Source organism: Pseudophryne corroboree, chromosome 8 (assembly GCF_028390025.1).
Source record: "Pseudophryne corroboree isolate aPseCor3 chromosome 8, aPseCor3.hap2, whole genome shotgun sequence".
Classification (NCBI taxonomy): Eukaryota; Metazoa; Chordata; class Amphibia; order Anura; family Myobatrachidae; genus Pseudophryne; species Pseudophryne corroboree.
The window spans coordinates 377,038,888-377,063,064 of record NC_086451.1 but is presented as its reverse complement, the minus strand read 5'-3'; the positions used below and the strand labels follow the sequence as shown (position 1 = coordinate 377,063,064).

Genomic DNA, 24,177 nt, shown 5'->3' with positions numbered 1-24,177 from the left:
AAAATATGGAGAACAAAAATGTTGAGGTTCCAAAATTAGGGAAAGATCAAGATCCACTTCCACCTCGTGCTGAAGCTGCTGCCACTAGTCATGGCCGAGACGATGAAATGCCAGCAACGTCGTCTGCCAAGGCCGATGCCCAATGTCATAGTACAGAGCATGTCAAATCCAAAACACCAAATATCAGTAAAAAAAGGACTCCAAAACCTAAAATAAAATTGTCGGAGGAGAAGCGTAAACTTGCCAATATGCCATTTACCACACGGAGTGGCAAGGAACGGCTGAGGCCCTGGCCTATGTTCATGGCTAGTGGTTCAGCTTCACATGAGGATGGAAGCACTCAGCCTCTCGCTAGAAAAATGAAAAGACTCAAGCTGGCAAAAGCAGTAGCACCGCAAAGAACTGTGCGTTCTTCGAAATCCCAAATCCACAAGGAGAGTCCGACTCCAATTGTGTCGGTTGCGATGCCTGACCTTCCCAACACTGGACGTGAAGAGCATGCGCCTTCCACCATTTGCACGCCCCCTGCAAGTGCTGGAAGGAGCACCCGCAGTCCAGTTCCTGATAGTCAGATTGAAGATGTCAGTGTTGAAGTACACCAGGATGAGGAGGATATGGGTGTTGCTGGCGCTGGGGAGAAAATTGACCAGGAGGATTCTGATGGTGAGGTGGTTTGTTTAAGTCAGGCACCCGGGGAGACACCTGTTGTCCGTGGGAGGAATATGGCCACTGACATGCATGGTGAAAATACCAAAAAAATCAGCTCTTCGGTGTGGAAGTATTTCACCAGAAATGCGGACAACAGGTGTCAAGCCGTGTGTTGCCTTTGTCAAGCTGTAATAAGTAGGGGTAAGGACGTTAACCACCTCGGAACATCCTCCCTTATACGTCACCTGCAGCGCATTCATAATAAGTCAGTGACAAGTTCAAAAACTTTGGGTGACAGCGGAAGCAGTCCACTGACCAGTAAATACCTTCCTCTTGTAACCAAGCTCACGCAAACCACCCCACCAACTCCCTCAGTGTCAATTTCCTCCTTCCCCAGGAATGCCAATAGTCCTGCAGGCCATGTCACTGGCAATTCTGACGATTCCTCTCCTGCCTGGGATTCCTCCGATGCATCCTTGCGTGTAACGCCTACTGCTGCTGGCGCTGCTGTTGTTGCTGCTGGGAGTCGATGGTCATCCCAGAGGGGAAGTCGTAAGACCACTTTTACTACTTCCACCAAGCAATTGACTGTCCAACAGTCCTTTGCGAGGAAGATGAAATATCACAGCAGTCATCCTACTGCAAAGCGGATAACTGAGGCCTTGGCATCCTGGGTGGTGAGAAACGTGGTTCCGGTATCCATCATTACTGCAGAGCCAACTAGAGACTTGTTGGAGGTACTGTGTCCCCGGTACCAAATACCATCTAGGTTCCATTTCTCTAGGCAGGCGATACCGAAAATGTACACAGACCTCAGAAAAAGAGTCACCAGTGTCCTAAAAAATGCAGCTGTACCCAATGTCCACTTAACCACGGACATGTGGACAAGTGGAGCAGGGCAGGGTCAGGACTATATGACTGTGACAGCCCACTGGGTAGATGTATGGACTCCCGCCGCAAGAACAGCAGCGGCGGCACCAGTAGCAGCATCTCGCAAACGCCAACTCTTTCCTAGGCAGGCTACGCTTTGTATCACCGGTTTCCAGAATACGCACACAGCTGAAAACCTCTTACGGCAACTGAGGAAGATCATCGCGGAATGGCTTACCCCAATTGGACTCTCCTGTGTATTTGTGGCATCGGACAACGCCAGCAATATTGTGTGTGCATTAAATATGGGCAAATTCCAGCACGTCCCATGTTTTGCACATACCTTGAATTTGGTGGTGAAGAATTTTTAAAAAAACGACAGGGGCGTGCAAGAGATGCTGTCGGTGGCCAGAAGAATTGCGGGACACTTTCGGCGTACAGGCACCACGTACAGAAGACTGGAGCACCACCAAAAACTACTGAACCTGCCCTGCCATCATCTGAAGCAAGAAGTGGTAACGAGGTGGAATTCAACCCTCTATATGCTTCAGAGGTTGGAGGAGCAGCAAAAGGCCATTCAAGCCTATACAATTGAGCACGATATAGGAGGTGGAATGCACCTGTCTCAAGCGCAGTGGAGAATGATTTCAACGTTGTGCAAGGTTCTGATGCCCTTTGAACTTGCCACACATGAAGTCAGTTCAGACACTGCCAGCCTGAGTCAGGTCATTCCCCTCATAAGGCTTTTGCAGAAGAAGCTGGAGACATTGAAGGAGGAGCTAACACGGAGCGATTCCGCTAGGCATGTGGGACTTGTGGATGGAGCCCTTAATTCGCTTAACAAGGATTCACGGGTGGTCAATCTGTTGAAATCAGAGCACTACATTTTGGCCACCATGCTCGATCCTAGATTTAAAGCCTACCTTGGATCTCTCTTTCCGGCAGACACAAGTCTGCTGGGGTTGAAAGACCTGCTGGTGAGAAAATTGTCAAGTCAAGCGGAACGCGACCTGTCAACATCTCCTCCTTCACATTCTCCCGCAACTGGGGGTGCGAGGAAAAGGCTCAGAATTCCGAGCCCACCCGCTGGCGGTGATGCAGGGCAGTCTGGAGCGACTGCTGATGCTGACATCTGGTCCGGACTGAAGGACCTGACAACGATTACGGACATGTCGTCTACTGTCACTGCATATGATTCTCTCAACATTGAAAGAATGGTGGAGGATTATATGAGTGACCGCATCCAAGTAGGCACGTCACACAGTCCGTACTTATACTGGCAGGAAAAAGAGGCAATTTGGAGGCCCTTGCACAAACTGGCTTTATTCTACCTAAGTTGCCCTCCCACAAGTGTGTACTCCGAAAGAGTGTTTAGTGCCGCCGCTCACCTTGTCAGCAATCGGCGTACGAGGTTACATCCAGAAAATGTGGAGAAGATGATGTTCATTAAAATGAATTATAATCAATTCCTCCGCGGAGACATTGACCAGCAGCAATTGCCTCCACAAAGTACACAGGGAGCTGAGATGGTGGATTCCAGTGGGGACGAATTGATAATCTGTGAGGAGGGGGATGTACACGGTGATATATCGGAGGATGATGATGAGGTGGACATCTTGCCTCTGTAGAGCCAGTTTGTGCAAGGAGAGATTAATTGCTTCTTTTTGGGGGGGGTCCAAACCAACCCGTCATATCAGTCACAGTCGTGTGGCAGACCCTGTCACTGAAATGATGGGTTGGTTAAAGTGTGCATGTCCTGTTTTGTTTATACAACATAAGGGTGGGTGGGAGGGCCCAAGGACAATTCCATCTTGCACCTCTTTTTTCTTTTATTTTTCTTTGCATCATGTGCTGTTTGGGGAGGGTTTTTTGGAAGGGCCATCCTGCGTGACACTGCAGTGCCACTCCTAGATGGGCCCGGTGTTTGTGTCGGCCACTAGGGTCGCTTATCTTACTCACACAGTCAGCTACCTCATTGCGCCTCTTTTTTTCTTTGCGTCATGTGCTGTTTGGGGAGGGTTTTTTGGAAGGGTCATCCTGCGTGACACTGCAGTGCCACTCCTAGATGGGCCCGGTGTTTGTGTCGGCCACTAGGGTCGCTTATCTTACTCACACAGTCAGCTACCTCATTGCGCCTCTTTTTTTCTTTGCGTCATGTGCTGTTTGGGGAGGGTTTTTTGGAAGGGACATCCTGCGTGACACTGCAGTGCCACTCCTAGATGGGCCCGGTGTTTGTGTTGGCCACTAGGGTCGCTTATCTTACTCACACAGCTACCTCATTGAGCCTCTTTTTTTCTTTGCGTCATGTGCTGTTTGGGGAGTTTTTTTTGGAAGGGACATCCTGCGTGACACTGCAGTGCAACTCCTAGATGGGCCCGGTGTTTGTGTCGGCCACTAGGGTCGCTTATCTTACTCACACAGCGACCTCGGTGCAAATTTTAGGACTAAAAATAATATTGTGAGGTGTGAGGTATTCAGAATAGACTGAAAATGAGTGGAAATTATGGTTTTTGAGGTTAATAATACTTTGGGATCAAAATGACCCCCAAATTCTATGATTTAAGCTGTTTTTTAGGGTTTTTTGAAAAAAACACCCGAATCCAAAACACACCCGAATCCGACAAAAAAAATTCGGTGAGGTTTTGCCAAAACGCGGTCGAACCCAAAACACGGCCGCAGAACCGAACCCAAAACCAAAACACAAAACCCGAAAAATTTCCGGCGCTCATCTCTAATAGAAAGTAGATTCAGGCTCTCAGACTCTATATCTAAAAGTTTACAAAAATTACTTGCTAGACACATAAATCTGTTTTTTCCTGAAAGAGATTTTAGTAAATAATTTGTATAGTAATTATAAAGGATATCATTATAACCTGAGCAGTTTTTCTTAAGTATTAATTGTGATGGCTCACCTTTAGCGGTAGTATACTGTATAAATCCAAGTTCTTGATTTTATGTTACTTTTTTCAAGCAGTACATATTATTTGGCTGAAAGATACCCCAAAATCCTTTTTTTGTACATTATAATCTTTTACTGGCAACTTAATTTAGAGGGCATATGTTCTTGTCAGGATGGCCGAGCGGTCTAAGGCGCCAGACTCAAGATTGCATTCTTCCTCTAAATGGGTGTTCTGGTCTCTGTAAAGAGGCGTGGGTTCAAATCCCACTTCTGACAATTTTATTTTCTTGTACTTTGTATGAAAAGAATATTAATTTGTGGATAAGTCTACCATGCAAAATTACAAGTGCCCTTAGGACATCCATTCTCTTTTAAAAGTCCTTCTCTTGGACATTGGAATCTTATTACCATTTATTTCTAACAATGTGCAGCCTAATTATTTAAAGAAACATAGGGAACAGAATAGTTTGAAAATGGGAGAAATTGTATGATATCCCATCTACACACCAATATTGCACTTGTTGCCATAGAGTTGAATTAATGACATTATTCCTAAGTGAGAAATACACAATGACTGGTTAAAAAATTCTTAAGTTTAGTTCCATGTAAAAAAAAGTTTTCACAAATGTATTATTTGCAAAACATCCTTTCAGTATTCAGTAAACAAATCATAAAACAAAGAATAAATTGGAATAGAAAGTAGATTCAGGCTCTCAGACTCTATATCTATAAGTTTACAAAAATTACGTGCTAGGCACATAAATCTGTTTTTTCCTGAAAGAGATTTTAGTAAATAATTTGTATAGTTATTATAAAGGATATCGTTATAACCTGAGCAGTTTTTCTTAAGTATTAATTGTGATGGCTCACCTTTAGCGGTAGTATACTGTATAAATCCAAGTTCTTGATTTTATGTTACTTTTTTCAAGCAGTACATATTATTTGGCTGAAAGATACCCCAAAATCCTTTTTTTGTACATTATAATCTTTTATTGCCAACTTAATTTAACAGACAGATGTACTTGTCAGGATGGCCGAGCGGTCTAAATCGCCAGACTCAAGATTGCATTCTTCCTCTAAATGGGTGTTCTGGTCTCTGTAAAGAGGCGTGGGTTTGAATCCCACTTCTGACAATTTTATTTTCTTGTACTTTGTATGAAAAGAATATTAATTTGTGGATAAGTCTACCATCCAAAATAACAAGTGCCCTTAGGACATCCATTCTCTTTTAAAAGTCCTTCTCTTGGACATTGGAATCTTGTTACCATTTATTTCTAACAATGTGCAGCCTAATTATTTAAAGAAACATAGGGAACAGAATAGTTTGAAAATGGGAGAAATTGTATGATATCCCATCTACACACCAATATTGCACTTGTTGCCATAGAGTTGAATTAATTACATTATTCCTAAGTGATAAATATACAATGACTAGTTAAAAAATTCTTAAGTTTAGTTCCATGTAGAAAAAAGGTTTTCACAAATGTATTATTTGCAAAACATCCTTTCAGTATTCAGTAAACAAATCATAAAACAAAGAATAAATTGGAAAAGAAAAGTAGATTCAGGCTCTTAGACTCTATATCTAAAAGTTTACAAAAATTACTTGCTAGACACATAAATCTGTTTTTTCCTGAAAGAGATTTTAGTAAATAATTTGTATAGTTATTATAAAGGATATCATTATAACCTGAGCAGTTTTTCTTAAGTATTATTTTTGATGGCTCACCTTTAGCGGTAGTATACTGTATAAATCCAAGTTCTTGATTTTATGTTACTTTTTTCAAGCAGTACATATTATTTAGCTGAAAGATACCCCAAAATCCTTTTTTTGTACATTATAATCTTTTATTGCCAACTTAATTTAATGGGCAGATGTACTTGTCAGAATGGCTGAGCGGTCTAAGGCGCCAGACTCAAGCTTGCATACTTCCTCTAAATGGGTGTTCTGGTCTCTGTAAAGAGGCGTGGGTTCAAATCCCACTTCTGACAATTTTATTTTCTTGTACTTTGTATGAAAAGAATATTAATTTGTGGATAAGTCTACCATGCAAAATAACAAGTGACCTTAGGACATCCATTCTCTTTTAAAAGTCCTTCTCTTGGACATTGGAATCTTGTTACCATTTATTTCTAACAATGTGCAGCCTAATTATTTAAAGAAACATAGGGAACAGAATAGTTTGAAAATGGGAGAAATTGTATGATATCCCATCTACACACCAATATTGCACTTGTTGCCATAGAGTTGAATTAATGACATTATTCCTAAGTGATAAATACACAATGACTGGTTAAAAAATTCTTAAGTTTAGTTCCATGTAGAAAAAAGGTTTTCACAAATGTATTATTTGCAAAACATCCTTTCAGTATTCAGTAAACAAATCATAAAACAAAGAATAAATTGGAATAGAAAGTAGATTCAGGCTCTCAGACTCTATATCTAAAAGTTTACAAAAATGACTTGCTAGACACATAAATCTGTTTTTTCCTGAAAGAGATTTTAGTAAATAATTTGTATAGTTATTATAAAGGATATCATTATAACCTGAGCAGTTTTTCTTAAGTATTAATTGTGATGGCTCACCTTTAGCGGTAGTATACTGTATAAATCCAAGTTCTTGATTTTATGTTACTTTTTTCAAGCAGTACATATTATTTGGCTGAAAGATACCCCAAAATCCTTTTTTTGTACATTATAATCTTTTATTGGCAACTTAATTGAAAGGGCATATGTACTTGTCAGGATGGCCGAGCGGTCTAAGGCACCAGACTCAAGATTGCATTTTTCCTCTAAATGGGTGTTCTGGTTTCTGTAAAGAGGCGTGGGTTCAAATCCCACTTCTGACAATTTTATTTTCTTGTACTTTGTATGAAAAGAATATTGATTTGTGGATAAGTCTACCATGCAAAATAACAAGTGCCCTTAGGACATCCATTCTCTTTTAAAAGTCCTTCTCTTGGACATTGGAATCTTATTACCATTTATTTCTAACAATGTGCAGCCTAATTATTTAAAGAAACATAGGGAACAGAATAGTTTGAAAATGGGAGAAATTGTATGATATCCCATCTACACACCAATATTGCACTTGTTGCCATAGAGTTGAATTAATGACATTATTCCTAAGTGATAAATACACAATGACTGGTTAAAAAATTCTTAAGTTTAGTTCCATGTAGAAAAAAGGTTTTCACAAATGTATTATTTGGAAAACATCCTTTCAGTATTCAGTAAGCAAATCATAAAACAAAGAATAAATTGGAATAGAAAGTAGATTCAGGCTCTCAGACTCTGTATCTAAAAGTTTACAAAAATTACTTGCTAGACACATAAATCTGTTTTTTCCTGAAAGAGATTTTAGTAAATAATTTGTATAGTTATTATAAAGGATATCATTATAACCTGAGCAGTTTTTCTTAAGTATTAATTGTGATGGCTCACCTTTAGCGGTAGTATACTGTATAAATCCAAGTTCTTGATTTTATGTTACTTTTTTCAAGCAGTACATATTATTTGGCTGAAAGATACCCCAAAATCCTTTTTTTGTACATTATAATCTTTTACTGGCAACTTAATTTAAAGGGCATATGTACTTGTCAGGATGGCCGAGCGGTCTAAGGCGCCAGACTCAAGATTGCATTCTTCTTCTAAGTGGGTGTTCTGGTCTCTGTAAAGAGGCGTGGGTTCAAATCCCACTTCTGACAATTTTATTTTCTTGTACTTTGTATGAAAAGAATATTAATTTGTGGATAAGTCTACCATGCAAAATAACAAGTTCCCTAAGGACATCCATTCTCTTTTAAAAGTCCTTCTCTTGGACATTGGAATCTTATTACCATTTATTTCTAACAATGTGCAGCCTAATTATTTAAAGAAACATAGGGAACAGAATAGTTTGAAAATGGGAGAAATTGTATGATATCCCATCTACACACCAATATTGCACTTGTTGCCATAGAGTTGAATTAATGACATTATTCCTAAGTGAGAAATACACAATGACTGGTTAAAAAATTCTTAAGTTTAGTTCCATGTAAAAAAAAGTTTTCACAAATGTATTATTTGCAAAACATCCTTTCAGTATTCAGTAAACAAATCATAAAACAAAGAATAAATTGGAATAGAAAGTAGATTCAGGCTCTCAGACTCTATATCTATAAGTTTACAAAAATTACGTGCTAGGCACATAAATCTGTTTTTTCCTGAAAGAGATTTTAGTAAATAATTTGTATAGTTATTATAAAGGATATCGTTATAACCTGAGCAGTTTTTCTTAAGTATTAATTGTGATGGCTCACCTTTAGCGGTAGTATACTGTATAAATCCAAGTTCTTGATTTTATGTTACTTTTTTCAAGCAGTACATATTATTTGGCTGAAAGATACCCCAAAATCCTTTTTTTGTACATTATAATCTTTTATTGCCAACTTAATTTAACAGACAGATGTACTTGTCAGGATGGCCGAGCGGTCTAAGGCGCCAGACTCAAGATTGCATTCTTCCTCTAAATGGGTGTTCTGGTCTCTGTAAAGAGGCGTGGGTTTGAATCCCACTTCTGACAATTTTATTTTCTTGTACTTTGTATGAAAAGAATATTAATTTGTGGATAAGTCTACCATCCAAAATAACAAGTGCCCTTAGGACATCCATTCTCTTTTAAAAGTCCTTCTCTTGGACATTGGAATCTTGTTACCATTTATTTCTAACAATGTGCAGCCTAATTATTTAAAGAAACATAGGGAACAGAATAGTTTGAAAATGGGAGAAATTGTATGATATCCCATCTACACACCAATATTGCACTTGTTGCCATAGAGTTGAATTAATTACATTATTCCTAAGTGATAAATATACAATGACTAGTTAAAAAATTCTTAAGTTTAGTTCCATGTAGAAAAAAGGTTTTCACAAATGTATTATTTGCAAAACATCCTTTCAGTATTCAGTAAACAAATCATAAAACAAAGAATAAATTGGAAAAGAAAAGTAGATTCAGGCTCTTAGACTCTATATCTAAAAGTTTACAAAAATTACTTGCTAGACACATAAATCTGTTTTTTCCTGAAAGAGATTTTAGTAAATAATTTGTATAGTTATTATAAAGGATATCATTATAACCTGAGCAGTTTTTCTTAAGTATTATTTTTGATGGCTCACCTTTAGCGGTAGTATACTGTATAAATCCAAGTTCTTGATTTTATGTTACTTTTTTCAAGCAGTACATATTATTTAGCTGAAAGATACCCCAAAATCCTTTTTTTGTACATTATAATCTTTTATTGCCAACTTAATTTAATGGGCAGATGTACTTGTCAGGATGGCTGAGCGGTCTAAGGCGCCAGACTCAAGCTTGCATACTTCCTCTAAATGGGTGTTCTGGTCTCTGTAAAGAGGCGTGGGTTCAAATCCCACTTCTGACAATTTTATTTTCTTGTACTTTGTATGAAAAGAATATTAATTTGTGGATAAGTCTACCATGCAAAATAACAAGTGACCTTAGGACATCCATTCTCTTTTAAAAGTCCTTCTCTTGGACATTGGAATCTTGTTACCATTTATTTCTAACAATGTGCAGCCTAATTATTTAAAGAAACATAGGGAACAGAATAGTTTGAAAATGGGAGAAATTGTATGATATCCCATCTACACACCAATATTGCACTTGTTGCCATAGAGTTGAATTAATGACATTATTCCTAAGTGATAAATACACAATGACTGGTTAAAAAATTCTTAAGTTTAGTTCCATGTAGAAAAAAGGTTTTCACAAATGTATTATTTGCAAAACATCCTTTCAGTATTCAGTAAACAAATCATAAAACAAAGAATAAATTGGAATAGAAAGTAGATTCAGGCTCTCAGACTCTATATCTAAAAGTTTACAAAAATGACTTGCTAGACACATAAATCTGTTTTTTCCTGAAAGAGATTTTAGTAAATAATTTGTATAGTTATTATAAAGGATATCATTATAACCTGAGCAGTTTTTCTTAAGTATTAATTGTGATGGCTCACCTTTAGCGGTAGTATACTGTATAAATCCAAGTTCTTGATTTTATGTTACTTTTTTCAAGCAGTACATATTATTTGGCTGAAAGATACCCCAAAATCCTTTTTTTGTACATTATAATCTTTTATTGGCAACTTAATTGAAAGGGCATATGTACTTGTCAGGATGGCCGAGCGGTCTAAGGCACCAGACTCAAGATTGCATTTTTCCTCTAAATGGGTGTTCTGGTTTCTGTAAAGAGGCGTGGGTTCAAATCCCACTTCTGACAATTTTATTTTCTTGTACTTTGTATGAAAAGAATATTAATTTGTGGATAAGTCTACCATGCAAAATAACAAGTTCCCTAAGGACATCCATTCTCTTTTAAAAGTCCTTCTCTTGGACATTGGAATCTTATTACCATTTATTTCTAACAATGTGCAGCCTAATTATTTAAAGAAACATAGGGAACAGAATAGTTTGAAAATGGGAGAAATTATATGATATCCCATCTACACACCAATATTGCACTTGTTGCCATAGAGTTGAATTAATGACATTATTCCTAAGTGATAAATACACAATGACTGGTTAAAAAATTCTTAAGTTTAGTTCCATGTAGAAAAAAGGTTTTCACAAATGTATTATTTGCAAAACATCCTTTCAGTATTCAGTAAACAAATCATAAAACAAAGAATATTAATTTGTGGATAAGTCTACCATGCAAAATAACAAGTGCCCTTAGGATATCCATTCTTTTTTAAAAGTCCTTCTCTTGGACATTGGAATCTTGTTATCATTTATTTCTAACAATGTGCAGCCTAATTATTTAAAGAAACATAGGGAACAGAATAGTTTGAAAATGGGAGAAATTGTATGATATCCCATCTACACACCAATATTGCACTTGTTGCCATAGAGTTGAATTAATGACATTATTCCTAAGTGATAAATACACAATGACTGGTTAAAAAATTCTTAAGTTTAGTTCCATGTAGAAAAAAGGCTTTCACAAATGTATTATTTGCAAAACATCCTTTCAGTATTTAGTAAACAAATCATAAAACAAAGAATAAATTGGAATAGAAAGTAGATTCAGGCTCTCAGACTCTATATCTAAAAGTTTACAAAAATTACTTGCTAGACACATAAATCTGTTTTTTCCTGAAAGAGATTTTAGTAAATAATTTGTATAGTTATTATAAAGGATATCATTATAACCTGAGCAGTTTCTCTTAAGTATTAATTGTGATGGCTCACCTTTAGCGGTAGTATACTGTATAAATCCAAGTTCTTGATTTTATGTTACTTTTTTTCAAGCAGTACATATTATTTGGCTGAAAGATACCCCAAAATCCTTTTTTTGTACATTATAATCTTTTATTGGCAACTTAATTTAAAGGGCATACGTACTTGTCAGGATGGCCGAGCGGTCTAAGGCGCCAGACTCAAGATTGCATTCTTCCTCTAAATGGGTGTTCTGGTCTCTGTCAAGAGGCATGGGTTCAAATCCCACTTCTGACAATTTTATTTTCTTGTACTTTGTATGAAAAGAATATTAATTTGTGGATAAGTCTACCATGCAAAATAACAAGTGACCTTAGGACATCCATTCTTTTTTAAAAGTCCTTCTCTTGGACATTGGAATCTTGTTATCATTTATTTCTAACAATGTGCAGCCTAATTATTTAAAGAAACATAGGGAACAGAATAGTTTGAAAATGGGAGAAATTGTATGATATCCCATCTACACACCAATATTGCACTTGTTGCCATAGAGTTGAATTAATGACATTATTACTAAGTGATAAATACACAATGACGGGTTAAAACATTCTTAAGTTTAGTTCCATGTAGAAAAAAGGTTTTCACAAATGTATTATTTGCAAAACATCCTTTCAGTATTCAGTAAACAAATCATAAAACAAAGAATAAATTGGAATAGAAAGTAGATTCAGGCTCTCAGACTCTATATCTAAAAGTTTACAAAAATTACTTGCTAGACACATAAATCTGTTTTTTCCTGAAAGAGATTTTAGTAAATAATTTGTATAGTTATTATAAAGGATATCATTATAACCTGAGCAGTTTTTTCTTAAGTATTAATTGTGATGGCTCACCTTTAGCGGTAGTATACTGTATAAATCCAAGTTCTTGATTTTATGTTACTTTTTTCAAGCAGTACATATTATTTGGCTGAAAGATACCCCAAAATCCTTTTTTTGTACATTATAATCTTATATTGCCAACTTAATTTAAAGTGCATATGTACTTGTCAGGATAGCCGAGCGGTCTAAGGCGCCAGACTCAAGATTGCATTCTTCCTCTAAGTGGGTGTTCTGGTCTCTGTAAAGAGGCGTGGGTTCAAATCCCACTTCTGACAATTTTATTTTCTTGTACTTTGTATGAAAAGAATATTAAGTTCAGGATAAGTCTACCATGCAAAATAACAAGTGCCCTAAGGACATCCATTCTCTTTTAAAAGTCCTTCTCTTGGACATTGGAATTTTATTACCATTTATTTCTAACAATGTGCAGCCTAATTATTTAAAGAAACATAGGGAACAGAATAGTTTGAAAATGGGAGAAATTGTATGATATCCCATCTACACACCAATATTGCACTTGTTGCCATAGAGTTGAATTAATGACATTGGGGCAGATGTATTAACCTGGAGGAGGCATAAGGAAGTGATAAACCAGTGATATGTGCAAGGTGATAAACACACCAGCCAATCAGTTCCAATATGTAAATTAACAGTTAGGATCTGATTGGCTGGTGCCTTTAGCACCTTACACATATCACTGGTTTATCACTTCCTTATGCCTTCTCCAGGTTAATACATCTGCCCCATTATTCCTAAGTGATAAATACACAATGACTGGTTAAAAAATTCTTAAGTTTTGTTCCATGTAGAAAAAAGGTTTTCACAAATGTATTATTTGCAAAACATCCTTTCAGTATTCAGTAAACAAATCATAAAACAAAGAATATTAATTTGTGGATAAGTCTACCATGCAAAATAACAAGTGACCTTAGGACATCCATTCTCTTTTAAAAGTACTTCTCTTGGACATTGGAATCTTGTTACCATTTATTTCTAACAATGTGCAGCCTAATTATTTAAAGAAACATAGGGAACAGAATAGTTTGAAAATGTGAGAAATTGTATGATATCCCATCTACACACCAATATTGCACTTGTTGCCATAGAGTTGAATTAATGACATTATTCCTAAGTGATAAATACACAATGACTGGTTAAAAAATTCTTAAGTTTAGTTCCATGTAGAAAAAAGTTTTTCACAAATGTATTATTTGCAAAACATCCTTTCAGTATTCAGTAAACAAATCATAAAACAAAGAATAAATTGGAATAGAAAGTAGATTCAGACTCTCAGACTCTATACCTAAAAGTTTACAAAAATTACTTGCTAGACACATAAATCTGTTTTTTCCTGAAAGAGATTTTAGTAAATAATTTTTATAGTTATTATAAAGGATATCATTATAACCTGAGCAGTTTACTTAAGTATTAATTGTGATGGCTCACCTTTAGCGGTAGTATACTGTATAAATCCAAGTTCTTGATTTTATGTTACTTTTTTCAAGCAGTACATATTATTTGGCTGAAAGATACCCCAAAATCCTTTGTTTGTACATTATAATCTTTTATTGGCAACTTAATTTGATGGGCATATGTACTTGTCAGGATGGCCGAGCGGTCTAAGGCGCCAGACTCAATATTGCGTTCTTCCTCTAAATGGGTGTTCTGGTCTCTGTAACGAGGCGTGGGTTCAAATCCCACTTCTGACAATTTTATTTTCTTGTACTTTGTATGAAAAGAATATTAATTTGTGGATAAGTCTACCATGCAAAATAATAAGTGACCTTAGGACATCCATTCTCTTTTAAAAGTCCTTCTCTTGGACATTGGAATCTTGTTACCATTTATTTCTAACAATGTGCAGCCTAATTATTTAAAGAAACATAGGGGACAGAATAGTTTGAAAATGGGAGAAATTGTATGATATCCCATCTACACACCAATATTGCACTTGTTGCCATAGAGTTGAATTAATGACATTATTCCTAAGTGATAAATGCACAATGACTGGTTTAAAAATTCTTAAGTTTAGTTCCATGTAGAAAAAAGGTTTTCACAAATGTATTATTTGCAAAACACCCTTTCAGTATTCAGTAAACAAATCATAAAACAAAGAATAAATTGGAATAGAAAGTAGATTCAGGCTCTCAGACTCTATATCTAAAAGTTTACAAAAATTACTTGCTAGACACATAAATCTGTTTTTTCCTGAAAGAGATTTTAGTAAATAATTTGTATAGTAATTATAAAGGATATCATTATAACCTGAGCAGTTTTTCTTAAGTATTAATTGTGATGGCTCACCTTTAGCGGTAGTATACTGTATAAATCCAAGTTCTTGATTTTATGTTACTTTTTTCAAGCAGTACATATTATTTGGCTGAAAGATACCCCAAAATCCTTTTTTTGTACATTATAATCTTTTACTGGCAACTTAATTTAGAGGGCATATGTTCTTGTCAGGATGGCCGAGCGGTCTAAGGCGCCAGACTCAAGATTGCATTCTTCCTCTAAATGGGTGTTCTGGTCTCTGTAAAGAGGCGTGGGTTCAAATCCCACTTCTGACAATTTTATTTTCTTGTACTTTGTATGAAAAGAATATTAATTTGTGGATAAGTCTACCATGCAAAATTACAAGTGCCCTTAGGACATCCATTCTCTTTTAAAAGTCCTTCTCTTGGACATTGGAATCTTATTACCATTTATTTCTAACAATGTGCAGCCTAATTATTTAAAGAAACATAGGGAACAGAATAGTTTGAAAATGGGAGAAATTGTATGATATCCCATCTACACACCAATATTGCACTTGTTGCCATAGAGTTGAATTAATGACATTATTCCTAAGTGATAAATACACAATGACTGGTTAAAAATTTCTTAAGTTTAGTTCCATGTAGAAAAAAGGTTTTCACAAATGTATTATTTGCAAAACATCCTTTCAGTATTCAGTAAACAAATCATAAAACAAAGAATAAATTGGAATAGAAAGTAGATTCAGGCTCTCAGACTCTATATCTAAAAGTTTACAAAAATTACTTGCTAGACACATAAATCTGTTTTTTCCTGAAAGAGATTTTAGTAAATAATTTTTATAGTTATTATAAAGGATATCATTATAACCTGAGCAGTTTACTTAAGTATTAATTGTGATGGCTCACCTTTAGCGGTAGTATACTGTATAAATCCAAGTTCTTGATTTTATGTTACTTTTTTCAAGCAGTACATATTATTTGGCTGAAAGATACCCCAAAATCCTTTGTTTGTACATTATAATCTTTTATTGGCAACTTAATTTAATGGGCATATGTACTTGTCAGGATGGCTGAGCGGTCTAAGGTGCCAGACTCAAGATTGCGTTCTTCCTCTAAATGGGTGTTCTGGTCTCTGTAATGAGGCGTGGGTTCAAATCCCACTTCTGACAATTTTATTTTCTTGTACTTTGTATGAAAAGAATATTAATTTGTGGATAAGTCTACCATGCAAAATAATAAGTGACCTTAGGACATCCATTCTCTTTTAAAAGTCCTTCTCTTGGACATTGGAATCTTGTTACCATTTATTTCTAACAATGTGCAGCCTAATTATTTAAAGAAACATAGGGAACAGAATAGTTTGAAAATGGGAGAAATTGTATGATATCCCATCTACACACCAATATTGCACTTGTTGCCATAGAGTTGAATTAATGACATTATTCCTAAGTGATAAATACACAATGACTGGTTTAAAAATTCTTAAGTTTAGTTCCATGTAGAAAAAAGGTTTTCACAAATGTATTATTTGCAAAACACCCTTTCAGTATTCAGTAAACAAATCATAAAACAAAGAATAAATTGGAATAGAAAGTAGATTCAGGCTCTCAGACTCTATATCTAAAAGTTTACAAAAATTACTTGCTAGACACATAAATCTGTTTTTTCCTGAAAGAGATTTTAGTAAATAATTTGTATAGTAATTATAAAGGATATCATTATAACCTGAGCAGTTTTTCTTAAGTATTAATTGTGATGGCTCACCTTTAGCGGTAGTATACTGTATAAATCCAAGTTCTTGATTTTATGTTACTTTTTTCAAGCAGTACATATTATTTGGCTGAAAGATACCCCAAAATCCTTTTTTTGTACATTATAATCTTTTACTGGCAACTTAATTTAGAGGGCATATGTTCTTGTCAGGATGGCCGAGCGGTCTAAGGCGCCAGACTCAAGATTGCATTCTTCCTCTAAATGGGTGTTCTGGTCTCTGTAAAGAGGCGTGGGTTCAAATCCCACTTCTGACAATTTTATTTTCTTGTACTTTGTATGAAAAGAATATTAATTTGTGGATAAGTCTACCATGCAAAATTACAAGTGCCCTTAGGACATCCATTCTCTTTTAAAAGTCCTTCTCTTGGACATTGGAATCTTATTACCATTTATTTCTAACAATGTGCAGCCTAATTATTTAAAGAAACATAGGGAACAGAATAGTTTGAAAATGGGAGAAATTGTATGATATCCCATCTACACACCAATATTGCACTTGTTGCCATAGAGTTGAATTAATGACATTATTCCTAAGTGATAAATACACAATGACTGGTTAAAAAATTCTTAAGTTTAGTTCCATGTAGAAAAAAGGTTTTCACAAATGTATTATTTGCAAAACACCCTTTCAGTATTCAGTAAACAAATCATAAAACAAAGAATAAATTGGAATAGAAAGTAGATTCAGGCTCTCAGACTCTATATCTAAAAGTTTACAAAAATTACTTGCTAGACACATAAATCTTTTTTTTCCTGAAAGAGATTTTAGTAAATAATTTGTATAGTAATTATAAAGGATATCATTATAACCTGAGCAGTTTTTCTTAAGTATTAATTGTGATGGCTCACCTTTAGCGGTAGTATACTGTATAAATCCAAGTTCTTGATTTTATGTTACTTTTTTCAAGCAGTACATATTATTTAGCTGAAAGATACCCCAAAATCCTTTTTTTGTACATTATAATCTTTTACTGGCAACTTAATTTAGAGGGCATATGTTCTTGTCAGGATGGCCGAGCGGTCTAAGGCGCCAGACTCAAGATTGCATTCTTCCTCTAAATGGGTGTTCTGGTCTCTGTAAAGAGGCGTGGGTTCAAATCCCACTTCTGACAATTTTATTTTCTTGTACTTTGTATGAAAAGAATATTAATTTGTGGATAAGTCTACCATGCAAAATTACAAGTGCCCTTAGGACATCCATTCTCTTTTAAAAGTCCTTCTCTTGGACATTGGAATCTTATTACCATTTATTTCTAACAATGTGCAGCCTAATTATTTAAAGAAACATAGGGAACAGAATAGTTTGAAAATGGGAGAAATTGTATGATATCCCATCTACACACCAATATTGCACTTGTTGCCATAGAGTTGAATTAATGACATTATTCCTAAGTGATAAATACACAATGACTGGTTAAAAAATTCTTACGTTTAGTTCCATGTAGAAAAAAGGTTTTCACAAATGTATTATTTGCAAAACACCCTTTCAGTATTCAGTAAACAAATCATAAAACAAAGAATAAATTGGAATAGAAAGTAGATTCAGGCTCTCAGACTCTATATCTAAAAGTTTACAAAAATTACTTGCTAGACACATAAATCTGTTTTTTCCTGAAAGAGATTTTAGTAAATAATTTGTATAGTAATTATAAAGGATATCATTATAACCTGAGCAGTTTTTCTTAAGTATTAATTGTGATGGCTCACCTTTAGCGGTAGTATACTGTATAAATCCAAGTTCTTGATTTTATGTTACTTTTTTCAAGCAGTACATATTATTTGGCTGAAAGATACCCCAAAATCCTTTTTTTTGTACATTATAATCTTTTATTGGCAACTTAATTTAATGGGCATATGTACTTGTCAGGATGGCCGAGCGGTCTAAGGCGCCAGACTCAAGATTGCGTTCTTCCTCTAAATGGGTGTTCTGGTCTCTGTAAAGAGGCGTGGGTTCAAATCCCACTTCTGACAATTTTATTTTCTTGTACTTTGTATGAAAAGAATATTAATTTGTGGATAAGTCTACCATGCAAAATAACAAGTGACCTTAGGACATCCATTCTCTTTTAAAAGTCCTTCTCTTGGACATTGGAATCTTGTTACCATTTATTTCTAACAATGTGCAGCCTAATTATTTAAAGAAACATAGGGAACAGAATAGTTTGAAAATGGGAGAAATTGTATGATATCCCATCTACACACCAATATTGCACTTGTTGCCATAGAGTTGAATTAATGACATTATTCCTAAGTGATAAATACACAATGACTGGTTAAAAATTTCTTAAGTTTAGTTCCATGTAGAAAAAAGGTTTTCACAAATGTATTATTTGCAAAACATCCTTTCAGTATTCAGTAAACAAATCATAAAACAAAGAATAAATTGGAATAGAAAGTAGATTCAGGCTCTCAGACTCTATATCTAAAAGTTTACAAAAATTACTTGCTAGACACATAAATCTGTTTTTTCCTGAAAGAGATTTTAGTAAATAATTTTTATAGTTATTATAAAGGATATCATTATAACCTGAGCAGTTTACTTAAGTATTAATTGTGATGGCTCACCTTTAGCGGTAGTATACTGTATAAATCCAAGTTCTTGATTTTATGTTACTTTTTTCAAGCAGTACATATTATTTGGCTGAAAGATACCCCAAAATCCTTTGTTTGTACATTATAATCTTTTATTGGCAACTTAATTTAATGGGCATATGTACTTGTCAGGATGGCCGAGCGGTCTAAGGCACCAGACTCAAGATTGCGTTCTTCCTCTAAATGGGTGTTCTGGTCTCTGTAAGGAGGCGTGGGTTCAAATCCCACTTCTGACAATTTTATTTTCTTGTACTTTGTATGAAAAGAATATTAATTTGTGGATAAGTCTACCATGCAAAATAACAAGTGACCTTAGGACATCCATTCTCTTTTAAAAGTCCTTCTCTTGGACATTGGAATCTTGTTACCATTTATTTCTAACAATGTGCAGCCTAATTATTTAAAGAAACATAGGGAACAGAATAGTTTGAAAATGGGAGAAATTGTATGATACCCAACTACACACCAATATTGCACTTGTTGCCATAGAGTTGAATTAATGACATTATTCCTAAGTGATAAATACACAATGACTGGTTAAAAAATTCTTAAGTTTAGTTCCATGTAGAAAAAAGGTTTTCACAAATGTATTATTTGCAAAACACCCTTTCAGTATTCAGTAAACAAATCATAAAACAAAGAATAAATTGGAATAGAAAGTAGATTCAGGCTCTCAGACTCTATATCTAAAAGTTTACAAAAATTACTTGCAAGACACATAAATCTGTTTTTTCCTGAAAGAGATTTTAGTAAATAATTTGTATAGTAATTATAAAGGATATCATTATAACATGAGCAGTTTTTCTTAAGTATTGATTGTGATGGCTCACCTTTAGCGGTAGTATACTGTATAAATCCAAGTTCTTGATTTTATGTTACTTTTTTCAAGCAGTACATATTATTTGGCTGAAAGATACCCCAAAATCCTTTTTTTGTACATTATAATCTTTTAGTGGCAACTTAATTTAGAGGGCATATGTTCTTGTCAGGATGGCCGAGCGGTCTAAGGCGCCAGACTCAAGATTGCATTCTTCCTCTAAATGGGTGTTCTGGTCTCTGTAAAGAGGCGTGGGTTCAAATCCCAATTCTGACAATTTTAATTTCTTGTACTTTGTATGAAAAGAATATTAATTTGTGGATAAGTCTACCATGCAAAATTACAAGTGCCCTTAGGACATCCATTCTCTTTTAAAAGTCCTTCTCTTGGACATTGGAATCTTATTACCATTTATGTCTAACAATGTGCAGCCTAATTATTTAAAGAAACATAGGGAACAGAATAGTTTGAAAATGGGAGAAATTGTATGATATCCCATCTACACACCAATATTGCACTTGTTGCCATAGAGTTGAATTAATGACATTATTCCTAAGTGATAAATACACAATGACTGGTTAAAAAATTCTTACGTTTAGTTCCATGTAGAAAAAAGGTTTTCACAAATGTATTATTTGCAAAACACCCTTTCAGTATTCAGTAAACAAATCATAAAACAAAGAATAAATTGGAATAGAAAGTAGATTCAGGCTCTCAGACTCTATATCTAAAAGTTTACAAAAATTACTTGCTAGACACATAAATCTGTTTTTTCCTGAAAGAGATTTTAGTAAATAATTTGTATAGTAATTATAAAGGATATCATTATAACCTGAGCAGTTTTTCTTAAGTATTAATTGTGATGGCTCACCTTTAGCGGTAGTATACTGTATAAATCCAAGTTCTTGATTTTATGTTACTTTTTTCAAGCAGTACATATTATTTGGCTGAAAGATACCCCAAAATCCTTTTTTGTACATTATAATCTTTTATTGGCAACTTAATTTAATGGGCATATGTACTTGTCAGGATGGCCGAGCGGTCTAAGGCGCCAGACTCAAGATTGCGTTCTTCCTCTAAATGGGTGTTCTGGTCTCTGTAAAGAGGCGTGGGTTCAAATCCCACTTCTGACAATTTTATTTTCTTGTACTTTGTATGAAAAGAATATTAATTTGTGGATAAGTCTACCATGCAAAATAACAAGTGACCTTAGGACATCCATTCTCTTTTAAAAGTCCTTCTCTTGGACATTGGAATCTTGTTACCATTTATTTCTAACAATGTGCAGCCTAATTATTTAAAGAAACATAGGGAACAGAATAGTTTGAAAATGGGAGAAATTGTATGATATCCCATCTACACACCAATATTGCACTTGTTGCCATAGAGTTGAATTAATGACATTATTCCTAAGTGATAAATACACAATGACTGGTTAAAAATTTCTTAAGTTTAGTTCCATGTAGAAAAAAGGTTTTCACAAATGTATTATTTGCAAAACATCCTTTCAGTATTCAGTAAACAAATCATAAAACAAAGAATAAATTGGAATAGAAAGTAGATTCAGGCTCTCAGACTCTATATCTAAAAGTTTACAAAAATTACTTGCTAGACACATAAATCTGTTTTTTCCTGAAAGAGATTTTAGTAAATAATTTGTATAGTAATTATAAAGGATATCATTATAACCTGAGCAGTTTTTCTTAAGTATTAATTGTGATGGCTCACCTTTAGCGGTAGTATACTGTATAAATCCAAGTTCTTGATTTTATGTTACTTTTTTCAAGCAGTACATATTATTTGGCTGAAAGATACCCCAAAATCCTTTTTTTGTACATTATAATCTTTTACTGGCAACTTAATTTAGAGGGCATATGTTCTTGTCAGGATGGCCGAGCGGTCTAAGGCGCCAGACTCAAGATTGCATTCTTCCTCTAAATGGGTGTTCTGGTCTCTGTAAAGAGGCGTGGGTTCAAATCCCAATTCTGACAATTTTAATTTCTTGTACTTTGTATGAAAAGAATATTAATTTGTGGATAAGTCTACCATGCAAAATTACAAGTGCCCTTAGGACATCCATTCTCTTTTAAAAGTCCTTCTCTTGGACATTGGAATCTTATTACCATTTATTTCTAACAATGTGCAGCCTAATTATTTAAAGAAACATAGGGAACAGAATAGTTTGAAAATGGGAGAAATTGTATGATATCCCATCTACACACCAATATTGCACTTGTTGCCATAGAGTTGAATTAATGACATTATTCCTAAGTGATAAATACACAATGACTGGTTAAAAAATTCTTACGTTTAGTTCCATGCAGATAAAAGGTTTTCACAAATGTATTATTTGCAAAACACCCTTTCAGTATTCAGTAAACAAATCATAAAACAAAGAATAAATTGGAATAGAAAGTAGATTCAGGCTCTCAGACTCTATATCTAAAAGTTTACAAAAATTACTTGCTAGACACATAAATCTGTTTTTTCCTGAAAGAGATTTTAGTAAATAATTTGTATAGTAATTATAAAGGATATCATTATAACCTGAGCAGTTTTTCTTAAGTATTAATTGTGATGGCTCACCTTTAGCGGTAGTATACTGTATAAATCCAAGTTCTTGATTTTATGTTACTTTTTTCAAGCAGTACATATTATTTGGCTGAAAGATACCCCAAAATCCTTTTTTTGTACATTATAATCTTTTATTGGCAACTTAATTTAATGGGCATATGTACTTGTCAGGGTGGCCGAGCGGTCTAAGGCGCCAGACTCAAGATTGCGTTCTTCCTCTAAATGGGTGTTCTGGTCTCTGTAAAGAGGCGTGGGTTCAAATCCCACTTCTGACAATTTTATTTTCTTGTACTTTGTATGAAAAGAATATTAATTTGTGGATAAGTCTACCATGCAAAATAACAAGTGACCTTAGGACATCCATTCTCTTTTAAAAGTCCTTCTCTTGGACATTGGAATCTTGTTACCATTTATTTCTAACAATGTGCAGCCTAATTATTTAAAGAAACATAGGGAACAGAATAGTTTGAAAATGGGAGAAATTGTATGATATCCCATCTACACACCAATATTGCACTTGTTGCCATAGAGTTGAATTAATGACATTATTCCTAAGTGATAAATACACAATGACTGGTTAAAAATTTCTTAAGTTTAGTTCCATGTAGAAAAAAGGTTTTCACAAATGTATTATTTGCAAAACATCCTTTCAGTATTCAGTAAACAAATCATAAAACAAAGAATAAATTGGAATAGAAAGTAGATTCAGGCTCTCAGACTCTATATCTAAAAGTTTACAAAAATTACTTGCTAGACACATAAATCTGTTTTTTCCTGAAAGAGATTTTAGTAAATAATTTTTATAGTTATTATAAAGGATATCATTATAACCTGAGCAGTTTACTTAAGTATTAATTGTGATGGCTCACCTTTAGCGGTAGTATACTGTATAAATCCAAGTTCTTGATTTTATGTTACTTTTTTCAAGCAGTACATATTATTTGGCTGAAAGATACCCCAAAATCCTTTTTTTGTACATTATAATCTTTTATTGGCAACTTAATTTAATGGGCATATGTACTTGTCAGGATGGCCGAGCGGTCTAAGGCGCCAGACTCAAGATTGCGTTCTTCCTCTAAATGGGTGTTCTGGTCTCTGTAACGAGGCGTGGGTTCAAATCCCACTTATGACAATTTTATTTTCTTGTACTTTGTATGAAAAGAATATTAATTTGTGGATAAGTCTACCATGCAAAATAATAAGTGACCTTAGGACATCCATTCTCTTTTAAAAGTCCTTCTCTTGGACATTGGAATCTTGTTACCATTTATTTCTAACAATGTGCAGCCTAATTATTTAAAGAAACATAGGGAACAGAATAGTTTGAAAATGGGAGAAATTGTATGATATCCCATCTACACACCAATATTGCACTTGTTGCCATAGAGTTGAATTAATGACATTATTCCTAAGTGATAAATACACAATGACTGGTTTAAAAATTCTTAAGTTTAGTTCCATGTAGAAAAAAGGTTTTCACAAATGTATTATTTGCAAAACACCCTTTCAGTATTCAGTAAACAAATCATAAAACAAAGAATAAATTGGAATAGAAAGTAGATTCAGGCTCTCAGACTCTATATCTAAAAGTTTACAAAAATTACTTGCTAGACACATAAATCTGTTTTTTCCTGAAAGAGATTTTAGT

At 34.6% G+C, this 24,177-nt stretch overlaps 21 non-coding genes across 21 annotated transcripts; all 21 read left to right on the top strand.

Annotated features, from left to right (window-relative positions):
- Positions 1–4,584: 4,584 nt before the first annotated feature.
- TRNAL-CAA (transfer RNA leucine (anticodon CAA)) lies at positions 4,585–4,693 on the top strand. Its single transcript has 2 exons — positions 4,585–4,622; positions 4,648–4,693. It is a non-coding gene; the product is annotated as a tRNA-Leu (tRNA).
- Positions 4,694–6,300: 1,607 nt separating this feature from the next.
- On the top strand, positions 6,301–6,409 carry TRNAL-CAA (transfer RNA leucine (anticodon CAA)). Its single transcript has 2 exons — positions 6,301–6,338; positions 6,364–6,409. It is a non-coding gene; the product is annotated as a tRNA-Leu (tRNA).
- Positions 6,410–7,158: 749 nt separating this feature from the next.
- TRNAL-CAA (transfer RNA leucine (anticodon CAA)) lies at positions 7,159–7,267 on the top strand. The gene is made up of 2 exons: positions 7,159–7,196; positions 7,222–7,267. It is a non-coding gene; the product is annotated as a tRNA-Leu (tRNA).
- Positions 7,268–8,016: 749 nt separating this feature from the next.
- TRNAL-CAA (transfer RNA leucine (anticodon CAA)) lies at positions 8,017–8,125 on the top strand. Its single transcript has 2 exons — positions 8,017–8,054; positions 8,080–8,125. It is a non-coding gene; the product is annotated as a tRNA-Leu (tRNA).
- Positions 8,126–8,873: 748 nt separating this feature from the next.
- TRNAL-CAA (transfer RNA leucine (anticodon CAA)) lies at positions 8,874–8,982 on the top strand. Its single transcript has 2 exons — positions 8,874–8,911; positions 8,937–8,982. It is a non-coding gene; the product is annotated as a tRNA-Leu (tRNA).
- Positions 8,983–9,732: 750 nt separating this feature from the next.
- TRNAL-CAA (transfer RNA leucine (anticodon CAA)) lies at positions 9,733–9,841 on the top strand. Its single transcript has 2 exons — positions 9,733–9,770; positions 9,796–9,841. It is a non-coding gene; the product is annotated as a tRNA-Leu (tRNA).
- Positions 9,842–10,590: 749 nt separating this feature from the next.
- TRNAL-CAA (transfer RNA leucine (anticodon CAA)) lies at positions 10,591–10,699 on the top strand. The gene is made up of 2 exons: positions 10,591–10,628; positions 10,654–10,699. It is a non-coding gene; the product is annotated as a tRNA-Leu (tRNA).
- A 1,126-nt stretch (positions 10,700–11,825) lies between these two features.
- Positions 11,826–11,934, top strand: TRNAL-CAA (transfer RNA leucine (anticodon CAA)). Its single transcript has 2 exons — positions 11,826–11,863; positions 11,889–11,934. It is a non-coding gene; the product is annotated as a tRNA-Leu (tRNA).
- Positions 11,935–12,684: 750 nt separating this feature from the next.
- On the top strand, positions 12,685–12,793 carry TRNAL-CAA (transfer RNA leucine (anticodon CAA)). The gene is made up of 2 exons: positions 12,685–12,722; positions 12,748–12,793. It is a non-coding gene; the product is annotated as a tRNA-Leu (tRNA).
- Positions 12,794–14,118: 1,325 nt separating this feature from the next.
- On the top strand, positions 14,119–14,227 carry TRNAL-CAA (transfer RNA leucine (anticodon CAA)). The gene is made up of 2 exons: positions 14,119–14,156; positions 14,182–14,227. It is a non-coding gene; the product is annotated as a tRNA-Leu (tRNA).
- Positions 14,228–14,976: 749 nt separating this feature from the next.
- TRNAL-CAA (transfer RNA leucine (anticodon CAA)) lies at positions 14,977–15,085 on the top strand. Its single transcript has 2 exons — positions 14,977–15,014; positions 15,040–15,085. It is a non-coding gene; the product is annotated as a tRNA-Leu (tRNA).
- A 748-nt stretch (positions 15,086–15,833) lies between these two features.
- Positions 15,834–15,942, top strand: TRNAL-CAA (transfer RNA leucine (anticodon CAA)). The gene is made up of 2 exons: positions 15,834–15,871; positions 15,897–15,942. It is a non-coding gene; the product is annotated as a tRNA-Leu (tRNA).
- A 749-nt stretch (positions 15,943–16,691) lies between these two features.
- On the top strand, positions 16,692–16,800 carry TRNAL-CAA (transfer RNA leucine (anticodon CAA)). The gene is made up of 2 exons: positions 16,692–16,729; positions 16,755–16,800. It is a non-coding gene; the product is annotated as a tRNA-Leu (tRNA).
- Positions 16,801–17,549: 749 nt separating this feature from the next.
- TRNAL-CAA (transfer RNA leucine (anticodon CAA)) lies at positions 17,550–17,658 on the top strand. The gene is made up of 2 exons: positions 17,550–17,587; positions 17,613–17,658. It is a non-coding gene; the product is annotated as a tRNA-Leu (tRNA).
- A 750-nt stretch (positions 17,659–18,408) lies between these two features.
- TRNAL-CAA (transfer RNA leucine (anticodon CAA)) lies at positions 18,409–18,517 on the top strand. The gene is made up of 2 exons: positions 18,409–18,446; positions 18,472–18,517. It is a non-coding gene; the product is annotated as a tRNA-Leu (tRNA).
- Positions 18,518–19,265: 748 nt separating this feature from the next.
- TRNAL-CAA (transfer RNA leucine (anticodon CAA)) lies at positions 19,266–19,374 on the top strand. Its single transcript has 2 exons — positions 19,266–19,303; positions 19,329–19,374. It is a non-coding gene; the product is annotated as a tRNA-Leu (tRNA).
- A 748-nt stretch (positions 19,375–20,122) lies between these two features.
- On the top strand, positions 20,123–20,231 carry TRNAL-CAA (transfer RNA leucine (anticodon CAA)). The gene is made up of 2 exons: positions 20,123–20,160; positions 20,186–20,231. It is a non-coding gene; the product is annotated as a tRNA-Leu (tRNA).
- A 748-nt stretch (positions 20,232–20,979) lies between these two features.
- TRNAL-CAA (transfer RNA leucine (anticodon CAA)) lies at positions 20,980–21,088 on the top strand. The gene is made up of 2 exons: positions 20,980–21,017; positions 21,043–21,088. It is a non-coding gene; the product is annotated as a tRNA-Leu (tRNA).
- A 749-nt stretch (positions 21,089–21,837) lies between these two features.
- TRNAL-CAA (transfer RNA leucine (anticodon CAA)) lies at positions 21,838–21,946 on the top strand. Its single transcript has 2 exons — positions 21,838–21,875; positions 21,901–21,946. It is a non-coding gene; the product is annotated as a tRNA-Leu (tRNA).
- Positions 21,947–22,695: 749 nt separating this feature from the next.
- On the top strand, positions 22,696–22,804 carry TRNAL-CAA (transfer RNA leucine (anticodon CAA)). Its single transcript has 2 exons — positions 22,696–22,733; positions 22,759–22,804. It is a non-coding gene; the product is annotated as a tRNA-Leu (tRNA).
- Positions 22,805–23,552: 748 nt separating this feature from the next.
- On the top strand, positions 23,553–23,661 carry TRNAL-CAA (transfer RNA leucine (anticodon CAA)). The gene is made up of 2 exons: positions 23,553–23,590; positions 23,616–23,661. It is a non-coding gene; the product is annotated as a tRNA-Leu (tRNA).
- The last annotated feature ends 516 nt before the right edge of the window (positions 23,662–24,177 follow it).